The following is a 22,377-nucleotide window of genomic DNA, read 5'->3' on the forward strand; positions in this document are numbered from 1 at the left end:
GGAAGGCTGTTCGCTAGAAAAAGTAAACCAATTTAAGTATTTGGGAACACGAAGATCTAAAATGAAGATGTTGGCGAACCAAGCACTGGTGCTTAAACGGAAATACTGCCAATATTTGTTACTCCAACAGATGGAGTTCTACAAAGGTAAGGCAGCAGCGATCATGTCATACGGCGCAGATGCACCGATACAGTTCCCAAAGAAACAGTGGCAACACATGGAGGGCATGTTTTGGAAGAACGTATTAAGTCTCCCAAAATCAATCCCATTCCAGGTAATCGGAAGGGAGGTGGGCCTGACTTCGCTAAAGGCAACGGTAAACTAGAAGATATTATCCCTCTATGGTAAATGTATGAAAGAAGACGTAGCACCTATCTTCCCATAAATAAAAACTGAGCTGGAGAAAGGATCAGAAAACTCACTGCAAAAATGGTTAATAGCATGCAGAGAGATGCAGGGTCTGTCGAATGTTACGTTGAAGGATTTACACAGCAATCCGAATAAAGTGAAAAACTGCTGGATAATGACTGGATACAAACGTGTGATGAGGCAAACCAATATAGACATCATCAGACTTTAGCATTGGAAGTTAGAGCCCTATGAAACACCTCAGGCTACGTAAGAAAATTCCATGACCCTCAATAAAGGACACAGTTCATGAGGCTGAGACTCAACTTCTATAATACAATGGAGGTCCTGGCAGTAAGAACAAAGAGGGACCGCAAGATGTAACTTGCAGATTCTGTAACAGTGAGGAATCCCTGGAAGACCTGCAACACATCCGCACGACATGCACCGCATTGGCGGAAATCAGGACAAGATTATTTTCACGTTTCTTGGAAAACACCCGGACACTTTTCGTGAGGACTGGTGGAAACAACTGTTGAGGGGTGAGAAGAGCTCCCTAGTGATTGCAACAATTGCATTTTCAAAGGAACGTCTGGGAACCGACGATAAAGCGATCCGACAATAATACAAACACTATGTCTGCGCTAAATGGGACAGAAGGCTCAGAAAAGAATGCTAACCGAAACGCCTGCTTTTGCTAAAGGTTTTAACAAACTAAAACACAAATAAATAAATGTCAAAGGAGTCTTTGCAGTCTGTGTCTCATCTAGAAGAGGCAGAATCGTTGGGATGCTCAGTGTCTTATTGCACTGAAATCGAGTCAGTAGTATTTTTAGGTGTTAAAGTAGTAATGTTTTTTGATTCGAGTTTAACTGCTTCTATGTGCCCCTCTGGTTTTTAATTATTAACGATGGTTAAGTCGCCAGTAGGAACTAAGTCCAACGGGGTGTCGTTGATTTAAGTATTAAGAGAATTTTAAAATGTGTTTTTTTTTCTTCAAATTCTGGTTTCATTAAATGTTAATAAACAAAATAGTTGTGTTACACTTGTAATCAGGGCATATCAAAGCATGTTTACATTTTTAATATCGTTACTGTTCCTCAACACCGTTTAACTTCAAACACAAAATGTACCTTCCCAACTTTTCTGTCTTTTCCCCTTCCCTGCCCACACCCACCGGCTCTCATAGTTGTATGACGTATGCCTTCTGCATTATCATTGTGCAAAGTCCAGTTCAGGTAGTAATAGGGCTGCTAAATCTCGAGATTAGAGTTGCCCAGGTTCACACAATGCATTAGACACGGTCAACAATATTCGCTATAATATCCACTAATATTTCTACAACCCGTTGTTTCGACAAGTACTCATTCACAAAGTCGTTCCACATCACCTCATTCTGGGCTGCTCTCCCATGGAGGGCGGCAGTAATTCGCTCCATTGTGTAGATGTTTGTTGCAACCCCGATCCACTCTTTGGCCGGGGACTTGGCACGCCTTCCACTTAATCACCAAGCATGCCCTTGTGGCAAGAAGCAGAGGGGCCACAATACCTTTCACTTTGATCATTTCACTTTCACAAACTTCGAGGCCGAACAGTATTAGGAAAGGCGTGGGTTCTCGGGAGATCCTGTCTACTTGTTTAATCCAACTGAGTACTTCCTCCCAGTATGTCTGTACCCTGGGGCATTTCCACCACATATGCCAATAGTCTGCTCTTTCCCCACACTGATGCCAGCATAGTGGGCTCCTTGTCTGAAACATCTGTAAGGGTTGTATTACCATCTGTGGAGGAGTTTGATGGCATGGAGTTTATATTGTGCTGCTATGGATACCTGTGAGGCTCCCTTGCAAAAACTGTTTCACTCGTCTGCCGAGGTCTCGTTCCCACTTATGTTTTAAGCCAACGGTCAATCCCTTTCCCACTTCCAAGAGTGTCCTGTACATACTAGAGATCGTGCCCCTGGTCCCAGCCATTATATCCAAAAGTTTTTCAAAGGGGGTAAGGTCTCTCTGAACTTTATCATGCCACTCTTTCCTCATGTGGGTGCCCTTTAGCTGGAGGAAGAGGAAAACCGACAGTGGGTGGATCCCCAGTGCCTCCTCAAGCTCGGTGATCGTGAGGTATACTCCGTCTCTCCACAATTGTCCCACCCTCTCAAGGCCTGCATCATACCATGATTGGAATCTGGCGTGGTCATGAATTTCTTCTCGTACACCCGGAGACTCCGTCCATGTCCGCTCCTTCTCTCCAGATCTCCCATATTGTGCCCAGTATAGTAAGAGTCCGGAGTGTATATATCAATTTGTGTCTAGGGACCTACAACCACTCTGCTACCGTAGCCAGGGCTAGGCTATGATTATCTAGATGTACCCATTGTAGATCTTTCCGTTCTCTTAAATGGGGGACCAGCACCCTCAATTGCACCGCCTTATAATACAACTGGAGATCAGGGAGGCCCACTCCACCTTTTTGTTTGGGTAAAATGAGTCTCATTATGGTATCCTCGGCTTTCTCTCTTGCCATAGGAATTTTATAATGGCTCTCTTTATTTCTTTGTAGAAGGTGTCTGGTAGGGTTAGGGGAAGCATCTGGAAAGGATACAAGAACCTCGGTAGACAGACCATACTAATCGCATTAAGTCTCCCCATCCAGGAGATCGTAAGCTTGTGCCATTTCGCTAGGTCTCTATGGAAACCGGCCAGGAGATGGGGGAGAAATTTGCCTCATAAATATTCTCTAATTTTTTGGTCAAATTTATACCCAAGTAGCAGAAGGCGTCACTCTCTAACACTAACCCGAGCGTAGAGAGGGCAGAGGAATCTTCAGAGGTGAGCTCCTGCCATTTGTATGCCCTCCACCTGAGGGTCTGCCCTAAGATTTTGAGCTAGGGGCTCCACAGAAAGAGCAAACAAAATTGCCAAAAGGGTGCAGCCCTGCCTTGTGCCTCTACTCAAGTCAAACCACCAGGAATATTCTGAGTTGACCACAACGGCGGTCTTGGGGGATATGTATACTGCTTAAATCCCTCTACAGAGGACGGGGCCCAGTCCAATCTTCTAGGATTGCCTCCAGAAAACTCCACTCCACCCTGTCAAATGCTTTTTCGGCATCGATGGACACGAGCGCCGAGTTGGCTGCCATTGTCTGCGATTCGTGGATTAGGTGGAGCGTCTTGCGCATTGTGTCTGCGCCCTGTCGTCCTAATATAAATCCAACCTGGTCGGGGTGAATCACTAAAGGCATGTGGGTCTCTAGTCTGGCAGATAACACTCAGGTGTATATCTTTGCATCTATATTAAGAAGGGAGATGGGACGATAGGATCCACAATGTTTGGGATCCTTGCCTTCTTTTGGTATCATTGAAATTAATGACTGTGAAAAGGAATCTGGAGCCACTCCTGTTTGTAGGATATTATTAAATAGATCTACCATAAAGGGGAGGAGGGAGGTTATGAAGGTCTTGTAAAATCCCGCTGTGTAGCCATCATTTCCCGATGCTTTCCCCCCCATTGGGAGCCTTTTAATGGCCCTTTCTACCTCATCTGCCGTAATTGGCGACTCCATCTCATCCACCGTTTCTCGAGGGAGTTTCAGCATGTCCACTCCCTGCATATATCAGTCTACTTCTTCCGTTTCTCCACTCCTTTCGGACGTATATAGGTGTTCATAGAATTTTGCAAATGCCTCCGGAATTTCCTCCGGGTCTGTTGTCTGCACTCCTTCCCCTTCCTCAATAGCTGCGACCCACCTCTCCGCCCGCTGTCCCCGTAACCTGGCCGCCAACAATGCGTCTGCCTTATCACCCTTTTCATAATGTTTCTGTTTGAGAAACTGGAGTTTACGTATCACCAATCCTTCCTCTAAGCGTCTTAACTCCTCTTTTCTGCATTGCCTGAGCACCTTTTTCTGCCCTGTCCTCCCCAGTGTTGCACGCTACTGCATCTAGCTGGGTAATCCCTTTCTTAATTTATTTCCTATTATAGTCCTCTACCTCTTCTTCGCTGCCCCTTCTTTAATCAGAACACCCCCCCACGTGCTTTTCCTGCCTCCCATACCGTTCTCTTCGAAACCTCTCCCATGTCGTTTACTTCAAAGTACTCTTTGATCGTACGGGTCATCTCTGTACGAAAGATTGGGTCCTTCCACAGGGATTCGTTACATCGACATTTTGTGTTTTTTGTGGTAGGGCATCCAGTCTAATACCTACCGAGACTAGATTGTGGTCTGACCATGAGATTGGGACTATATCGGCTGTGTTAGTAACCTCATATATGTCCTTTGTTAGATACATGTAATCAATCCTAGTGTATGTCAAGTGTGGGGCCTTTTTTGGGGTGTAAGTTACGCCAGACATCCTGCAAACCATACACTCGCATCATTTCAATCACATCAGAACGGCCACCGTCCGGTGGTGGGCCAGCATCCGAGTTGCCTACCGGTCTGTCCAACATGGGATCTGCCCACAAATTAAAGTCCTCTTTCCCCTAGAATGACATGCCTCGCTGCCTCCAACATCATTTTTGGGACCGTACACTTCAAAAAGCGGGGTTGACCTGTATTGAGGGAATATATTGTGGCAAGAGTAAGGATGGCTTTACGTATTCTGCCAACTATTAAAATGGCCCTCCCCTCGGTATCACTCCAGGTCTTGGTGATCTCAAAATCGAGCCCTTTCCTTACAGTATACGAACACACTCCTTTCTCAGGCGACCAGAGCCCCAGTTATCGGTACCCATCCTGGAGTACAGAACTCTGCGTTCATCTCCTTGTATATACTTGGTCTCTTGGAGGAAGAGGACATCCAGGTGTGCTCTTGAATTCCCTGCACACCAGTGATCTCTTATTTGGTGAGTTTAAACCCTTCACATTGAGTGCCAACCCTGAGAAGCCCAGGAGCACTAGCTGAAGGTGGCGCTGCCATTACACCTTTGCCATCTATTATTTTTATGCAGAGGCCTCACACAACAGTCGCTGAATGACATCCCAGTTCCCTTGAATCTGTCTGATTTTTTGATTTATTTCTTACGCGCACCAGGCATATAACTGCATTCGGGCGCAAATGTTATCTAGAGGTTGACCATTTCACTGTGGGGAGTTTTAAGTGGTAGCGGCCCTAAGGCAAGGAATCATTTAAATAGGAAGGTTTTCAATTCCTTTCTGAATCTTCCCAGCGTGTTACAAGCTCGGGTGCTAAAGGGCAGCTGATTCCAGAGCTTAGGCCCAAATACAGAGAACCTTCTGTCTCCTTTTGAGATACATTTTGTCCTCGGGATACATAGCAGCAATTTATCTTCCGAACAAAGGACTCTGGTTGGATAATAGTGTTGAATTCTGATGTTCAAATAACAAGGTGCAAGTTTGTAATAGCACTTGTACATCAGACATGCCACCTTAAATTTAATGCGATCTTCCACCATCAGCCAGTGTAACGCTTTCCTGGCTGTGGAGACATGATCTCTTTTGCCCAGATGTGCTATTAGCCTAACGGCTGCGTTCTGGGCCCTCTGCAGTCTTAGCATTAGTTTCTTGGGGATCCCTGTCAAGAGACTGTTGCAGTAGTCGCGGTGGGAGTTGACCAGGGCTCCCACCACTACTGGGAGATCCTGAGATGATAGAAAAGGGAGCACATTTCTAAGCATTCTCAGAGAATAATTTCTGATGTTTGTTAATCTGCTTAGAATCACATGCTGTGCATAGGTCCGACATCCAGTGGTCACTGCGGAGTATTGCATTTTGTTTTCGTAGTCGAAAAGGGACGTCGACAAGGCGTGTCTGAAACACTATCCCTAGAGTGACGTGCGTTGTACCCACAATCCCTCACGCGTCGAGGTCCCTCAGATTGTTTTTTTCCGCCCAGCTACTGGTCGCCTTTACGCGGAGCTCCTCGAGAGACATTGCAGATTTCATCTCCTCGACCTTTGGTCGTTTTCCTATATTAATATAGAACATATCGATCCCCCCCCTCGACGCTGTTGTGAAGCGGTCTCCGCCGAGCAAGATCTTCGACGGAGGGGACGAGCGGAGGAGATCCTTCGGCGTTGCCGAACACGTGGCCTGGCCTCGCAGGCCATATACAGTAGGGAGAGTGGGGGTCGTGGGACATCTGTTTCTTTTCTGAGAATGCCTTTCCTTTTCCCCTTCCTTTCCCTTGGGGTGGTTATCACGATTTATTGCCTCGGCTATGGAGAGGACACCCTTTAGGTTTTGCCCGCTTTGCAAGGGCAAGTTTACTTGGAAGGACAAGCATTCACGGTGTAACCGCTGCTTGCCCCTCGATCACAAAGAGGAAGGTTGCACGGCTTGTCGGCTTCTTAAGCCTAAGACTCTAAAAGACCGTAGGGTCAAGAGGTGGGCGGCCTACGCTATGTCGAAGGCCGACGCTTCACCCACCGTTGCTACCACCGACAGTGACGAGGAACGTGATACCACGACCTCCGCTACGGAAGTCGAAAACCCCCCTAAGGAGCGCACACGCGCTTCGTCGTCTGTCCCCGGCCCCGACGGGCTCAGCTCACGCCCTGCTTATGGGGATGAACACCCCGGCGACATTGACGCACACAAGACCACACATAAGCACACAACCCATGGCTCTTCTTCGTCGAAGGCGAAGAGAGCATCAGCGCCCAAGGAGACGCAGGTTCCACCGGCGGCCTCCTCGGACCGTTCGGGTTCGAAGCCCCTCTCGCAGCCGCGACCAGCGACTGGGCTTTCGGCAAATAAGGGCGCCGCCCCCAAATCATCGGCCGGCGCGCATCAGCAGAAAGCGCATGCCGCCGTAGAGCGATCGACACCCATAACGTCGAAACCACAGCCCTCCGCTGACAAACGAGTCGCTGAGAGCTTGGCGAAGATCGTGGTAGCCGACGCCCACAAGCGTACGCCGAAAGACACCTCGAGCGCTATGCAGAGGTCGAAAGACACGCCGGAAAAGCCCGAAGAAAGCCAGGGACTACCCCCTTCAGTCGAGGGAACCCCCAACACACCTGAAGGCTTTTCGGAGGGCGACGAGACACTTTCCTCGACGTTGTGGGAGAGGTCGAGCCGTTTTCAGCTACAAGACACTATTTTTCCCCCGCTAGACCGCTCAGGGGTACCCCATGAAACCATGGAGAGGCTCCATCTCTGCATGGAAAGAATGGAGAGGTTTATGAATACACAGAACCCTCCCACTCCCAAGAGAATAAGAGAAGGGCCTCAGGAGGACCTCAGGGCCAAGATTCAGAGATTAGTCAATCCCCACCAGGACACAGCCTCAGACTGCCATAGTGTGTATGACCTCACTGGGGAGGAACATTACTTTGAGGAAGAGGATGATTTTATGGACGAGGAAGAGGGACGGAACCAGGAGGAAGGTCTGGAAGACAGCCCAGACTTGGTAGGAGAAGGCTTCGGAGAAAATCCAGAAGAAGGACCTTCTCACCCCTGGCAATCCCCATCAATATATTCCGACACTGATGTCCTGAACCTAAATCCTCCTGACAATTCACCTATTAGAAACACGTCTCCCATTGACGATCAGCCCACATTCAATGCCCTGTTGCGCAGAGCAGCAGCACATTTCGAACTGGACACTGGGGAGCTCTCTCCTGACTTAGACTTTGTGGAAAGAGTAATTAAGGAGAAACCCCCGGTCAGTCAGACCATTCCCCTCCTCGCTTCGGTGAAGAGAAGAATCATCCCTTCGCTGTCCACACCCGCACTAATCAGAGGGGTCAATCCTAGAATTGAAAAGCTTTTCACTCCTTCACCCTCAGACCCGCTGTACATCAGGGGACATTCCATTCCGGATTCCCTGGTTGTAACCAATACAAGAAAGAGGGCAGGGTTACCACTTTCCACCAGTGAGGCACCACCTGACAAGGAGGGCAAGCGGTTATATGCCCTTGCAAAAAGAGTTACATCCTCGGCTGCCTTTTCGGCAAGAATTCCGAACAACAATTCTTTGCTCGCTAGCTATGCGGACGCGAAGTGGGCCAAACTGCGCAAAGACGCCGAAGAAGCACCGGAACCACTACGTACACGCCTGCTTACAACTATTGGCGAAGGAACCCAGGTCAACCAGTGTATTGTAAAGAACTCTCTGGATGCGGCAGAAACAGCGGGACGTTCCGTAGTTCAGGGAATACTCCTTAAACGCCACGTATGGCTGCGCAACTCAGGGTTCAAACCGGAGACACAGGCGTCTTTAATAAATAAACCTGTTGAAGACTCTAACCTCTTCGGAAAAGCGGTGGATGAGGCTCTGGAGATGGCTAAAAAGGAGTTCGATACTATCAAAACTCTTGACCAAATCTCTAAGCCCTCTACCAGGCGCGGCTATGGCAACAAACGCTTTTTTCGTGGCCAACGCCAACAACAAAACCAGCAGCAACAGTACCCTGCCACCAATTTCCAGACCAATAGTGGGCAGTACAGCCAAAGAGGCCAGCGCCGGGGCAAAGGAAGAGGGCGGGGGTCCATCCCCAGAGGCTCCCAAGCCCCCAACAACACCAAGTGACGCGAAGATTTGCGTCCCCTCCCATGCAACACCGGTCGGGGGCCGGATAACATCCTTTCTTCCAGCATGGGAGGGTATAACGTCAGACCGCTGGGTACTTTCCACCGTAGCCCACGGATACTGCAACGAATTCAACAGTTCCCCAACATACAAACCCCCGAGGGGACGACGCATGTCACCGGAACATCTTGCCATCCTTCTCCAAGAAGTACAACAACTGCTGGAAAAAGGAGCCATAGAGGTCGTGCCTCTATCTCAGGTAACGGAAGGTATTTATTCAGTGTACTTCCTTGTACCCAAAAAGGATCTAACCATGCGCCCTGTATTAGATCTGCGCCCAGCGAACAAGTTTATCAAACCCCAAAAGTTTCGTATGGTGACCTTACAGGAAGTGATCCCACTGCTATCACAGGGAGATTACATGACAACATTGGACATGAAAGATGCATACTTTCATATTTTAATGTTGCCAGCGCACAGAAAATACCTCCGGTTCATGATAGAGGGCAAACACTACCAGTTCAGAGTGCTACCCTTCGGCATAGCATCAGCACCGAGGGTATTCACGAAGGTGCTGGCAGTGGCAGCAGCCCACCTGCGCAGGTTGTCCATCCCAGTTTACCCTTACCTCGACGACTGGCTCATAACCGGGGATTCTTACGAAACATGCTTCTCCAATACCCAAAAGACTGTAGACCTTTTGTTCCAGTTGGGCTTCTCCATCAACGAAAAGAAGTCCAGCCTAGACCCCAGCCAAATCAAACAATTCCTAGGGGCTCTAATTCAAACAAAGGACGGCCTTGTCTTCCCCTCCAAAGAGAGGGTCCAAAACATGCTGTTTCAGATCCCTCAATATGTGACTGGTCGAGAGGTGACGGTACGCAAAGCAATGCGCTTGCTAGGCATGATGGCGTTGTGTATTTATTTGGTACCTCACGCGCGCCTGCGCATGCGCCCAATGCAGGAGTGGCTCAACAGCCAGTGGTGTCAGGCCAGCGGACTGTGGGACGATCTAGTGGTGGTCTCGCAGGCCTTAGTTCTCTCGCTACAATGGTGGACAAAGGAAAACCTGGAAAAAGGAAAACCCTTTGCCACACCCGCGCCAGAAGCCACTCTAACCACAGACGCATCCCTCACAGGATGGGGGGCTCACCTATCCCATCAGACTGCTCACGGAGTGTGGACTCCGAACGTAGCATCCAAACACATCAATCTTCTAGAGTTACTAGCAGTGTTCAAGGCGCTAAAAGCCTTCCAGGAACACCTACAAGGCAGGACAGTGATGGTCCTTACAGACAGCACCACAGCCATGTATTACTTCAACAAGCAGGGGGGAACCCACTCTCCAGGACTGTCCAAACTGGCCCAAAATATATGGAAGTGGGCTCTCAAACAAAACATGTTCCTACTGTCACAACATGTACCAGGGGAACTCAATCTGCTGGCAGACAAACTCAGCAGAGATTTCCCCCTGCCCGAAGAGTACGAATGGCGACTGCACGAAGACATCGTCTTCGACGTCTTCACACAATGGGGATTCCCTGAAATAGACCTGTTCGCAACCCTGGAGAACTCAAAATGCCCATGTTACGCCTCCAGGTACCCCCAGAACCAATCCAAGGGGAACGGTCTGTCGATGCAATGGTCAGGGAAATTTGTTTACGCTTTTCCCCCCGACTCCCCTTCTCAACAAGGTGGTGCACAAGATGCACCAGGAACAAGTAACCATGATACTGGTGGCCCCAATGTGGTCCCGACAGCCATGGTTCGCTCACTTGATGGAGATGTCTCTATCTCCCCCAGTGAAACTCCCCTGCCCGTACAACATGCTGTCACAAGACGAGGGCAGGACACTACATCCATGCCCCTAGAACATGAATTTAGCAGCTTGGCTCCTGAGATCATAGAATTCGGACATCTACAGCTCCCGCAAAGATGCATGGACATCCTCAGGGAAGCCAGAAAACCTAAAACTCGCCACTGCTGTTCTAGCAAATGGAAGAGGTTTATCATCTGGTGCAGGGGTAAGAGCATCAACCCAATTGACTGCTCTCCCACACATATTATTCTATACCTGACCCACCTATTGGATTCAGGTCTAGTGTTCAATTCCATTAAAGTCCACCTAGCGGCACTTTCTGCATACACCACTTCCCAACTCAAGGTGTCATGGTGGAAGATCCCTGTTATAAAGGCCTTCATGGAGGGAGTAAAGAGAATACACCCCCCGATAGCTGACCCAGCTCCCGGATGGGACCTTAATGTGGTACTTACCAGACTCATGGGCTCTCCATTCGAACCCATGCACAAAGCACCTCTTAAACACCTCACTATTAAGACTGCTTTTTTAATAGCTATCACCTCCATCAGGAGAGTAAGTGAACTTCAGGCTCTTTCTGTTCTAGACCCCTTCGTTACAGTACACAGAGATAAGGTGGTTCTACGCACTCACCCAAGGTTTGCTCCGAAATTCATCTCAAAATTCCACGTAAACCAGTCTATAGAACTACCAGCGTTCTTTCAAAATCCTTCCAACTTGGGAGAAAGGACTCTGCACACACTAGATGTCCGCAGAGCGGTCATGTTCTACATGGAAAGAACCAGGCCACTGAGGAAAACTAATCAGTTCTTCGTCTCGGTGGCAGCAGGAAGAGAAGGGGATGCAGTTTCAAAGTCCACTATTTCGAGATGGATTGTTCAATGCATCACTCTCTGCTATACTCTTGCTAAGAGAGAACTGCCCTTTAGGCCAAGAGCACATTCTACTCGAGGCACGGGGGCGTCCATAGCATTCATTGCAAATGTTCCCCTTGAGTCCATCTGCAAAGCGGCTACCTGGAGTTCTGTGCACACCTTTACAAAACACTACTGTCTAGATGCACACTCTAAATCTGACTCCCAGGTGGGACAGGCAGTATTAAGACATCTTTTCTCTACTGTTCCTTCTCTTAACCCACCGCCAACTCCGGGTACTGCTCGCTAGTCTATGCACAGCATGTGATTCTAAGCAGATTAACAAACATCAGAAGACAATGCATTACTTACCGTAAAAGCATTTCTGATGGTTGTATCTGCTTAGATTCACATGCGCCCACCCTTCCTCCCCGCTCGGATGGAAGGAACATAGACTTCCTTTTATATCTCTCTTTTCTGTACTCACTCACGTCTAGAAGGCTCCCTCAGGGCAGAAAAATACAAACAGAGGGACCTCGACGCGTGAGGGATTGTGGGTACAACGCACGTCACTATAGGGATAGTGTTTCAGACACGTCTTGTCGACGTCCCTTTTCGACTACGAAAACAAAATGCAATACTCCGCAGTGACCACTGGATGTCGGACCTATGCACATCATGTGAATCTAAGCAGATACAACCATCAGAAATGCTTTTATGGTAAGTAATGCATTGTCATATCGACTTTACCTTTGCCCCTATCTGGGCTTCACTAGCCAGATTTTCCTGCCAAATGCACCCCACATGTTTTACTTTCCTTGAGAATGGAATATTCACTCCCAGGATTTGCGGGTTGCAGTTTGTATCTCCCTCTCTATATTTCTTTTCTGATCTAAACAGAATTATTTCTGTTTTGCCTGCATTGAGTTGTAGTTGATTGCAGGCCATCCACTTTTTTACCTCCTGCATACAACAGTCTATCATCTCGAAAGCCTCTGACAGATTATCCGTCTCCACATAAATCTGTGTGTCGTCCGCATATGAGTGAAATCTTAGACCGTGTCTCCTTAGGATGTCAAATAGTGGTTGAATGTATAAATTAAAGATCAGCGGAGAAAGTGCTGACCCCTGGGGGACTCCGCACCTCAAATGTATCAGGTCTGAGAGAAAAGCTCCCAGGGTTACCCTCTGTGTTCTGTCCTGTAGAAAGGAGTCGAACCAGTCTACCACTGTTTTGTCTGCCCTTCCGATGTTCTTAATCCGTTGAAGGACAGTCTTGTGGTTGATATTATCAAATGCTGCAGATAGGTCGAGCATCAGCAATATTGAATTGCTTCCCCTATCTGCTGCTTCCAGTAGGTCATCCTGGACTGCTAGCAACGCCGACTTCGTCCCATGATTGGGGCGGAATCCTGATTAGTGTTCATCCAGTATGTCCTTACTATCCACAAACTGTTGGAATTGGTTACAGACTATTTTCTGCAGGATTTTAGTGGGCCAGCATAGATTCGCTACCGGGCGGTAGTTTTTAAGTACCTTGGGATCTAGGTTAGGTTTTTTCAATAAGGGTTTTACCAGTGCACTCTTGAGTGCACAAGGAACATAGCCTTCTGTAAGTGATTTGTTCACAAAAGTAGTTATGAATGGGGTAAGATTAGAAGCTAGACTGATAGCAGTACAAGCTGGCATAGAAAATGCTGAATCTTTAGTTGGTTTTAATTGGAGTATTAGATCCTGAATAGTTTTTTGTTCAATAAGTTGGAAGCTAAAGATCTCTCTTTTCTGATTTTGCTATTTCTGGTGTCTCTTCTCCTCCTTCCCCCCATTTTTCTGCCTCCAGTACTTCATTGATATTACTCTGAATATCCACAATTTTTTGTTCAAAAGTTATTTAACTTATTGGCCTGTTCCTGAGAATCAGCTGTTGGTATTGACATGCATTTAGGATTCCTAAACCTAGATACTACATCAAACAAAGCCTTCGACTGATTATCTGCTGCCTTGATTTCTTCATGGAGAAAATCTTTTTTCGCCATAAAGATGGCGTTTTTATATTGTCTTGGGCGAATCCTCGCCATCTCTGCATCTGCCTCTAGTTTAGAGGCCCTCCAGATTTGATTGGCCTGGCGCACTTGTTTCCGCATTAGGCTCAATGCTGGATTGAACCACGTTTTGGAATTTTTGACTGATTTTAAGTTTGAGTGGTGCATATTCATCGCAAATGTCCTTAATCAGGTCTATCCCTTTACTAAAACATTCCTCACAGGTCAGATTGATGTCTATATCTGCCAGTCTATTTTCAACTTCTTCTCCCATGGATTTTCCCTAAGTCAGCCGCTTTCCGGCTCCACACAGGTTTGCTTTCCCGTCCTCTCCCCCTCTGGTGTCCTATATCCCTAAGTACTACCTGTTGTAAGTGGTGGTCTGACCACAGCAACGGGACAGTCTTGGCCATTTAGACAATTCCCCCTCTTGCAGCTAGGAGATGTCCTTTCTTATGGGACGGTTCCCTGGTGATGAGCTCCAGGTCATGATTGCCTAAAAGTTCCGTCAACGCCGTATAGTAGGGGTGCAGATTATCTTTTTCTAGCCAGATATTCCAATCTCCCATACACAGTATGTTATTGTGTTTACTCCCCAACAATGTAAGGTGAGCATCCAGTTTGTCCAGAAAGTCTAATAAGGGTCCTGGTGGCCTATAGCCCAACAACACTTTAATGGCTTGGATAGGGGACATCAAAATAGAGAATTCTCCAAACTGGATATTGTCATTCCAGTCTAGTTTCTCCATATGTGAGATAGGTAAACATGATTTATAGATTATAGCGATCCCCCCTCCTCACCTCTCCTCTCGATTTATAAATTGAATGGTGTACTTCTCTGGAACCAGCTCATGAAACATTGTTTGAAAGTTCTTCGACTCTGCCCGATCCCTTTACCCACACCCCCCCCTCGCTCCCCCCTTCCTTCCCCCACCCACCACTGCATCCGACCTAGCTGGGTTATTGTCACCTAGCCAGCCTCGGACCACCAGCGCGGATCGTGCAACCCACGGTCCAAACTTTAAACAACAGATCTAACCATGAGCCCCCCTGAACCCTACACCCCCCTGCCCCACCCCAAACTAACTCTTTGCATCTTATTTCAAGGATGACTTCTGCGGGGTAAAATATCTGTCCAAGAATGTCATAGCTGGGCCAGATCAGGTCAACTCACCACAACTGTTACCTTCAGAGTATCTTACCCATGGTCCAGTCTCCCATGAGCCACACTTTCAACAGGAGGTATCCTATGTCATGTGCCATTTCTAGGTCCCAGACACCTCCGGGAAACACCCCTTCCGAGGACCATGATGACTTTCGATGTAGCGTATCTACTGGTCCCTGCTATTCGATGTTTTTTACCCCCAGAGCTCCGCTCCCGATGAGGCATTCATCCTCCTATATTTCCTAGATCCCGGGACTTTCTTGCTCTTGGTCCTTGGAGTCTCCATTGTTGATCTTCTCGGGGTCCTTCCTCCGGGTTTTGTTCATTGGCTTGGTCGCCCACCAAGTCAGCTATGCAAGTCTGTATCTCCTTTTCAGTTTGCAGCCGGATGGTACTTCCCTCCCACTCAAACCTGAGGGAGAAAAGGTACCCCCACGGTACCTGACACCCTTTTCTTGAAGCCATTTGGTTAAGGGTATGCACTTCCTCCGCATGGCCAGAGTGAGCGAGGATAGGTATTAAAAAAATCATCACTCTAGCTGTCCCGTGGAGGAGCTGAGGGGTGTTCTTGGCCTTTCTCGCTCTGACAGAATAGTTATGGAATCGCACCAGCACTTCCTTCGGGCCACCGGGAGTACCCCCTACCCTGTGTATACGGTCGATCTTGGGCTCATCCACCGTGTCGTTGTCAAATAGAGGTTTTAGAATTGCATGGAGGGTCCTTATGTTTCCCCTTCACGGGTCGGTATCCCAAAGATCCTCAGGTTATTACGCCTTCTGCGATTTTCCAGGTCGTCCATTTTTAGGTGAAACTCCTCTTCCCTCGCTTCCATCTCTGCAAGCCTCTGATCCATTTGCGATTCCAGCGTATCAAGGGAGGTTTGATTGTGCTCCACCCCATCAAGCCACTCTTCACTCTTGTCGATTCTATTCGTTATCTTATCGATCTTTCCTCCGATGTCCGCCCTCATACTTTTCATCTCACGGAGGAGTGCTGCAACATCAGCCTTTGTCGCTGCAGCTTCTGTTCCTAGTGCCGCCATTTTTAGGTCCGACCGAGAGACTGTTTCAGAATGTTGCGGGGTGTATCAGTATTTGGCACGTTTTTGGCCTGTGTCCATGTGCCATTCGTTCTGAAGGTCGTGGATGCGGGGCGGGTATCCTATCCTCTCCTTGCACTACACCGGTATCTGGTCTTTCAGGTACACCCCACATGTCAGAAGGTTGTCTACGGGTTGCGACTGTTATTCCCTCGGTCTCCATGGGTGTTACTCATTCATCTCCCACTTTCAGCGTGGTATTCCGAGGAGGGCACCCGCCTCTCTGCACTCGGAGAGGGCCCAACCCCTCCAAACACCCAATTTGACATTCCTTAGGAAGGGAGAGATGAGATAGACTGCAGGGAGCCGACCTGTTTTAATTCCCATTTAGTAGATAAGTGTTGTACAATGATGGCCTCACCGGGGGTCAGTCGATCCCATAAGGCGCTATCTAGTCCGGGACGAAGCTACCACAGATCTCATAGGAGGGCACACGCCCCGTGTCCATGGGCCCAACCCTCTGTGTGGGTCTTGTTGTTATGTTATTGTTATGTTATTCGGTCGCCACCCAGCCGTGCCCGTTTTTGAAGTTGTGCCTTGCGATGGTTTTGAGGTGCAGGGCCTCAAGTCACTTCTGTTCCGGGATTCTGGTCTACCAGTCCGGGTGATTGAGTCAACCGCGAGAGGGCAGATGGTCTCCCAGAACTTCTTTATACAAAAGTGGATCTTCCCACACGCATCAGTCTGCCTACTCTCTCGTGCTCACACTTGACCTGCTCCTCCAGTACGGAGGAACCCTACTTCTCCTACAGGGCAGTCACTGTGACCATAGAGTCTTATAGGATAGATCCTTTGCCCTGTGCGGCCTTCGTGTCTGCGTGAGGTTGGGTTTTGACGTTAAGTTTCTGTGTATGGGAGTGGTCTCACCACACACTTTGCTTGTTGTATATCGGAAATGTTTTAAGGGAGAGCCATAGTTACATAGTTTTCCTCCTGGTGTGGGAGTTGTTGCACGATGCCTACTAAGGTATAAGGTTTAGTGCAACGGAGGTCGGGTATCGGAGGGCTTCAAAATGGTTCCAGGATAGTCGTGTGGCTCTGCGGCTCAAAACCCCTCAGTTTGCATGTATTCCGTGTCCACCCAGGGATGAGTTTTATCATAGTCCTTCAGGATGTAGAACCGGTTGGATGGTGCACTTCTGTTTACTGTATTGTGGTTATGTTCTGCCGGAAGGCCCTCGCAGTGCCATTATGACTGCTTGTGTGCAAGCTGGCCCCGGTGCGCAATGAAGAGTACCTCCCGCCCCTCCCAGATGGGAGAAACCACTTCGGTATACATAGCAATTCGTACGCAGTTTATCCGAATGTCCTCTGGAAGCTGCAGCGGGCGCGGGGGGCCCAGCACACAGGTGCCAGGTCTAGTGCCGGCACGGGACCAACGCACCGCCTGCGTGTGTCTCTTCTAGGGTCAATGCTACGCCGTGACCAGACACCCGTGGCAGCGGGAGAGGGGCCGGAACCGGAGATGGTTCTCCTCAAGTTTTAGGGGGGCAGGGAGGCTGTCCCAGAGGGGGGCCTCGGCCGGAGAAAGAGATCTACCACCAACTCCTTGCTTGTAGAAGCGACTGACCCTGAGGGAGTTGGAGGCGGATGAGCGAAGAGCTTGCAAAGGAAGATATTTAGGAATAGTGAGTTGAAGGTATTGAGGCCCCATGCCCCAGAAGGCTTTGTGGGCAATGCGGAGGGTTTTGAACTCAATCCACGCAGCCATTGGGAGCCAGTGCAGAGATTTCAGTCCTGGAGAGATACGATCCCTGGGCTTGAGGCCAAGGACAAGTCTCGCAGTCCGGTTCTGGATGAGTTGTAGGGGGTGGAGAGTAGAAGCAGGCTGATTTAGAAAGAGGCTGTTGCAATAGTCCAGCCTAGAGCGAACTAGAGCTCTGGAGACAGTGAGCTTCTGGGGGAAGGAGAGGAAAGGAATAATACCTCTGAGGATGTGCAGCTGGGAATGTGACTTCTTATAGACATCGGCGATGTTGAGGAGAGAAGGAGAGTGTGGAGTCGAAGATGACCCCAAGGTTTTTGGCCTCGCAGGTGCGAGCAGGGAGTGGGCCAAGAGAGGCCGGCCAGAGTGACAGGAAAGGAGGGTTTCCGTGTGCGGGTGAGAAGAATCTGTTTTACTGGCATTAAGGCAGAGGTCATTGGCGGCACACCACTCCTGGATAGCAGACAGACAGTCAGAGATGAGGGACGGAGAAGAGGTGGCCGAAGGAAGCCTGAAAATGAGCTGAGTGTCGTCTGCATAGCACTGGCAGTTGGGGCAGAGAGCGGCAATGGGGTGGGCAAGGAGTGCCAGGTATTGGTTGAACAGCCAGGGAGAGAGGTTAGACCCCTGCGGGACACCACAGGTAGAGAAAAAGATAGCAGAGAGGAAGGACCCAAGTTAGACGTGGGAGGGTCGATCAGAGAAGAAGGAAGTCAGCCACGCCAGGGCCTGACCGGTGATACCCAGGTTATCACATAGACAATTTAACAGGATGGAATGGTTGACTGTGTCAAAGGCAGAAGAGAGATCAAGCAAGATGAGGACACATGGGGTGTTAGTCGAGGTTGGAGCGCAGTTCTTCACGGATGTTCAGGAGAGCAGTTTCTGTGCTTCTGGCAGCTCTGAAGCCAGACCGATGGTCATGAAGACAACTAACAGATTCAGTGTGACACTGTATCTCTATTGTGAAATCCCATGAGGGCTTATGCTTTCTCAATCCACCTCCTTCACAAACTGTTGACATAGCTCGGAGCTGCTGTCATAAATCACCAAAGTATCAACTGAAAAGGATATAGTAACCAAAAAAGGATACACTTTGGTAGGGCTGTCCCGGATCCTATCTTCACACGACTTGATTGAAGGCAAGTCAAATTAGACCTTCCAAATGATACAACTCTCTGACTGAATAAAACAGGCAGAGAGATGGATCACTGGAAAGGGCGTGGGAATTGTACAGGAAGTAAGCCTAAAATAGATAAGTATCATAAGACACTGTCCCAAATTAAATACTAAGAAACACAGAATTGGAATCAATCCAAACACTGACCTTAAGGCTAAACTGAAGAATTCCAGGACAATATCTTGAAGAGTTCCAAGAGTTGATCAAACGACAAAGGAAGGGGAAGATTAGTAAGGGAGACTTATCCCGAACGGCACGAGGCTCTCGCTAGATACCGGGTTGGTGCACCACAGGGTAGCGTCCAATGTACTGTGCACATTCCCTTTCCATTAGTTCATGAAATACTTCCTTTCCCACAAACAACAAAATAAGAATCTCACCTGTTGATTGTCACAGGTACCAAAAGTTCGAAGAAGTGCAGAAAAACACATACAGGATTGCACGCGACAGCATACGCGCAGCCAAGCCAGCCGCGCCTGTAGACAGCGTTTCCGCGTGAAGAATCAGACACGCGAACAGGATTCACGCAGCTCTGGACAGCTGCGCTTGCAGACAGCGTCCGCGTGTAGATTTGGCACGCGAACAGGATTCACGCGGCTCAGGACAGCCGCGCTTGCAGACAGCGTCCGCGTGTAGATTTGGCACGCGAACAGGATTCACGCGGCTCAGGACAGCCGCGCTTGCAGACAGCGTCCGCGTGTAGATTTGGCACGCGAACAGGATTCACGCGGCTCAGGACAGCCGCGCTTGCAGACAGCGTCCGCGTGTAGATTTGGCACGCGAACAGGATACAGGCGGCTCAGGACAGCCGCGCTTGCAGACAGCGTCCGCGTGTAGATTTGGCACGCGAACAGGATACAGGCGGCTCAGGACAGCCGCGCTTGCAGACAGCGTCCGCGTGTAGATTTGGCACGCGAACAGGATACACGCAGCTCAGGACAGCCGCGCTTGCAGACAGCGTCCGCGTGTAGATTTGGCACGCGAACAGGATTCACGCAGCTCAGGACAGCCGCGCTTGCAGACAGCATCCGCGTGTGGATTTGGCACGCGAACAGGATTCACGCAGCTCAGGACAGCCGCGCTTGCAGACAGCGTCCGCGTGTAGATTTGGCACGCGAACAGGATTCACGCAGCTCAGGACAGCCGCGCTTGCAGACAGCATCCGCGTGTGGATTTGGCACGCGAACAGGATACAGGCGGCTCAGGACAGCCGCGCTTGCAGACAGCGTCCGCGTGTGGATTTGGCACACGAACAGGATACACGCAACCCAGGAATTAGCGTGTGGAGGAAAACACGCTCAAATTAGGCCAAAGAAGTTTGCTGACAGGAATGCGAGAACGCAGGTCCGGAGTTCAGCTACAAACGCCAAAATTGACTCAATCAGAAGCAGCGAATGGAGTTTCCACGCTGATTATGTACGCACTGCCGTGATACACGTGACGGACCTAAATCACGTGAAAGTTAACGACGTGAAAAATGCAGACGTCGTTTTCCGGGCAATGTATCGAACAACCTCCATTTTGAGTAAAAAGGTCTACTGGTTCTGTGGGCGTAACTCATCTTGTATGGAGAAGTTGTTCCTGGTCCAGGGGTAAGTCCGGCAGGCATGACAGCTGCTTAGGATTGCTCGATCATCATAATTGTGCCTCTGTCTCTCTAGGCCTTGTCTAGGACCAGGTCCATCTGTCGGCTGTCTTAGATTCCCTTCTTCCTCAGTGGATCTCCTGTGTCACTAAGTGGCCAAGTGCTTCAGCCATCACTTGATCACTGAATTTAGCAGCTTGAAACCTGATCAAGGATCACATTCAAGGCCCTTTGCATTGTTCACAAGGCCTTATGTGGCCTGGGACCAAAATACCTCCAGCTTTCTCTTCAGATGAATCTTCCTTCTTGAGCTCTTCGCTCTTCCAACTCCTCTGAACCACAGACCCAGGTCCCTGCCCTCCCAGTTGCACACTTGCACTGCCTCTTTGCAACCCTGCACTTGGGGCTTTATCTGCATCCCTATAGTCCCCCTACTTGCACTTATCTAGTACTTGTTGTCTGCACTTAACCCCTGCACTGCCACATGTTGGCAGCACTCTTTTCTTCTATGTCCTGACCATATGTCTCGCACTTCTCCTCCTCCCCTTCCTCTGGCACTTTTCCCCTTCCCTCTCCCCATCACTTTCGCAATCTCAATGTCACTTAGCCTAGTAAGATCGTTGTGGTGGTCTCTCTTGTTCCCCCTCCCTTGCCTCGTTGCGTCTTGAAACACTTGTGTATAGGTGCGCTATAAATAAAATGGGGAGCAGGTGCAGGTGCAAGTGGATTTAGGCCACCTGGCCTAAGCCCTGCCCACCTGGTGCCTTCCTGCTTGCCGCTCTTTTTCACCACTTAGCAAGTCCCACCCACCTGGTGCCTTCCTGCTTCCTGCTCTTTTTCACCACTTAGCAAGCCACGCCCACCTGGTGCCTTCCTGCTTGCCGCTCGGTTTCCCTACTTAAGGAGCCCTCCAGCTTCTTTTCCTTTGCAGATGGGGAGCAGGTGCAAGTGGATCTAGGTCACCTGGCCTAAGCCCTGCCCACCTGGTACCTTCCTGCCTGCTGCTCTTTTTCACCACTTAGCAAGCCCCGCCCACCTGGTGCCTTCCTTCACCATCACTGTATTGTGGCCAATGCTGGATTTGACTTTTATGGACTTCATTCATTTGCGGTGCATTACTCTTTCTCAACTCTCATGCTGGACTTCCTTTGCATCTTGTACTCATGGTGGCCCTGAATCATGCTGTTACCATCTTCATCTTGTATCCTGGCTTGCAACATTATGTGTTACTAATGACTTCTGCAATTGTATTCGCTCTCCACTCTTGCTTCGCCACTCTTTTTGACTGCTTACTCTCTTTTCTCTCCTCCTTTCCCTTTTCCTATCTCCTCCACTTACTTTCTTCTATGCACTTACTCTTATCAGAATTGTCCCTGGACCTAATATGATAGCAACCTCGTCTGTTTCCTCCACCCTCACATTACTGTTTTTTTCCTCCCCACCACGTCTCCAGCACTATCTGAAATGTCGTCAGGCCTAGTATGATAGTCGCTTGTTTTGTTCCTCCCCTCCCTTTCTGCACCCCTCTCCCTCACCTTTTGTTTTTCTCTGGCTCTACCAGAAATCTCGTCAGGCCTAGTACGGTAGTCGCCTGTCTATCTCCATTTCCTTCCCACTCCCCCCCCCCCCTCCCTTCCTTATCTATGTCTTAGCTCTTGCACTATCTGAAATGTCGTCAGGCCGAGTACGATAGTTAATTTCCCATCCTTACTGTTCATGGCCTGTAAGAATGTGGTTGTATTTTCCCTTGTTCCCTCCCTTGCCTTGAAGCGCTTTGAAACACATTGTGTATAGGCGCTATATAAATAAACGATCATATGCTATCATATATCAAAATATCATGTCTGACTGTCTTCAAGGCATCAGGACAGCATTGACATCTAGGGGAGCGAGAAGGCCCTCCACTGAGCTTCATACCGTGCAGTCAATGGACCAGGTTTTGTTTCTAGTTTCTGTGAAATCATGTGAACCTTTGGAATGACATACTCATTTATCTCAAACCTGGCCAGATCAGGAGTACCTTAACTGATGTTCCTATTTAGATTGTTCTAGATTATAGTGCGAGTCTGAAGCAGAATCTTT

At 48.9% G+C, this 22,377-nt stretch overlaps 1 protein-coding gene across 2 annotated transcripts in view; it reads left to right on the forward strand.

Moving 5' to 3' along the window:
- The window catches only part of LOC138468319 (exportin-5-like), a 2,047,117-nt gene that overhangs the window by 97,422 nt on the left and 1,927,318 nt on the right, over positions 1-22,377 (forward strand). The gene's annotated exons all lie outside the window — the stretch shown is intronic.

The sequence above is a fragment of the Ambystoma mexicanum genome, chromosome 4q (assembly GCF_040938575.1).
Source record: "Ambystoma mexicanum isolate Mex_15411 chromosome 4q, UKY_AmexF1_1, whole genome shotgun sequence".
NCBI classification, from domain to species: Eukaryota; Metazoa; Chordata; class Amphibia; order Caudata; family Ambystomatidae; genus Ambystoma; species Ambystoma mexicanum.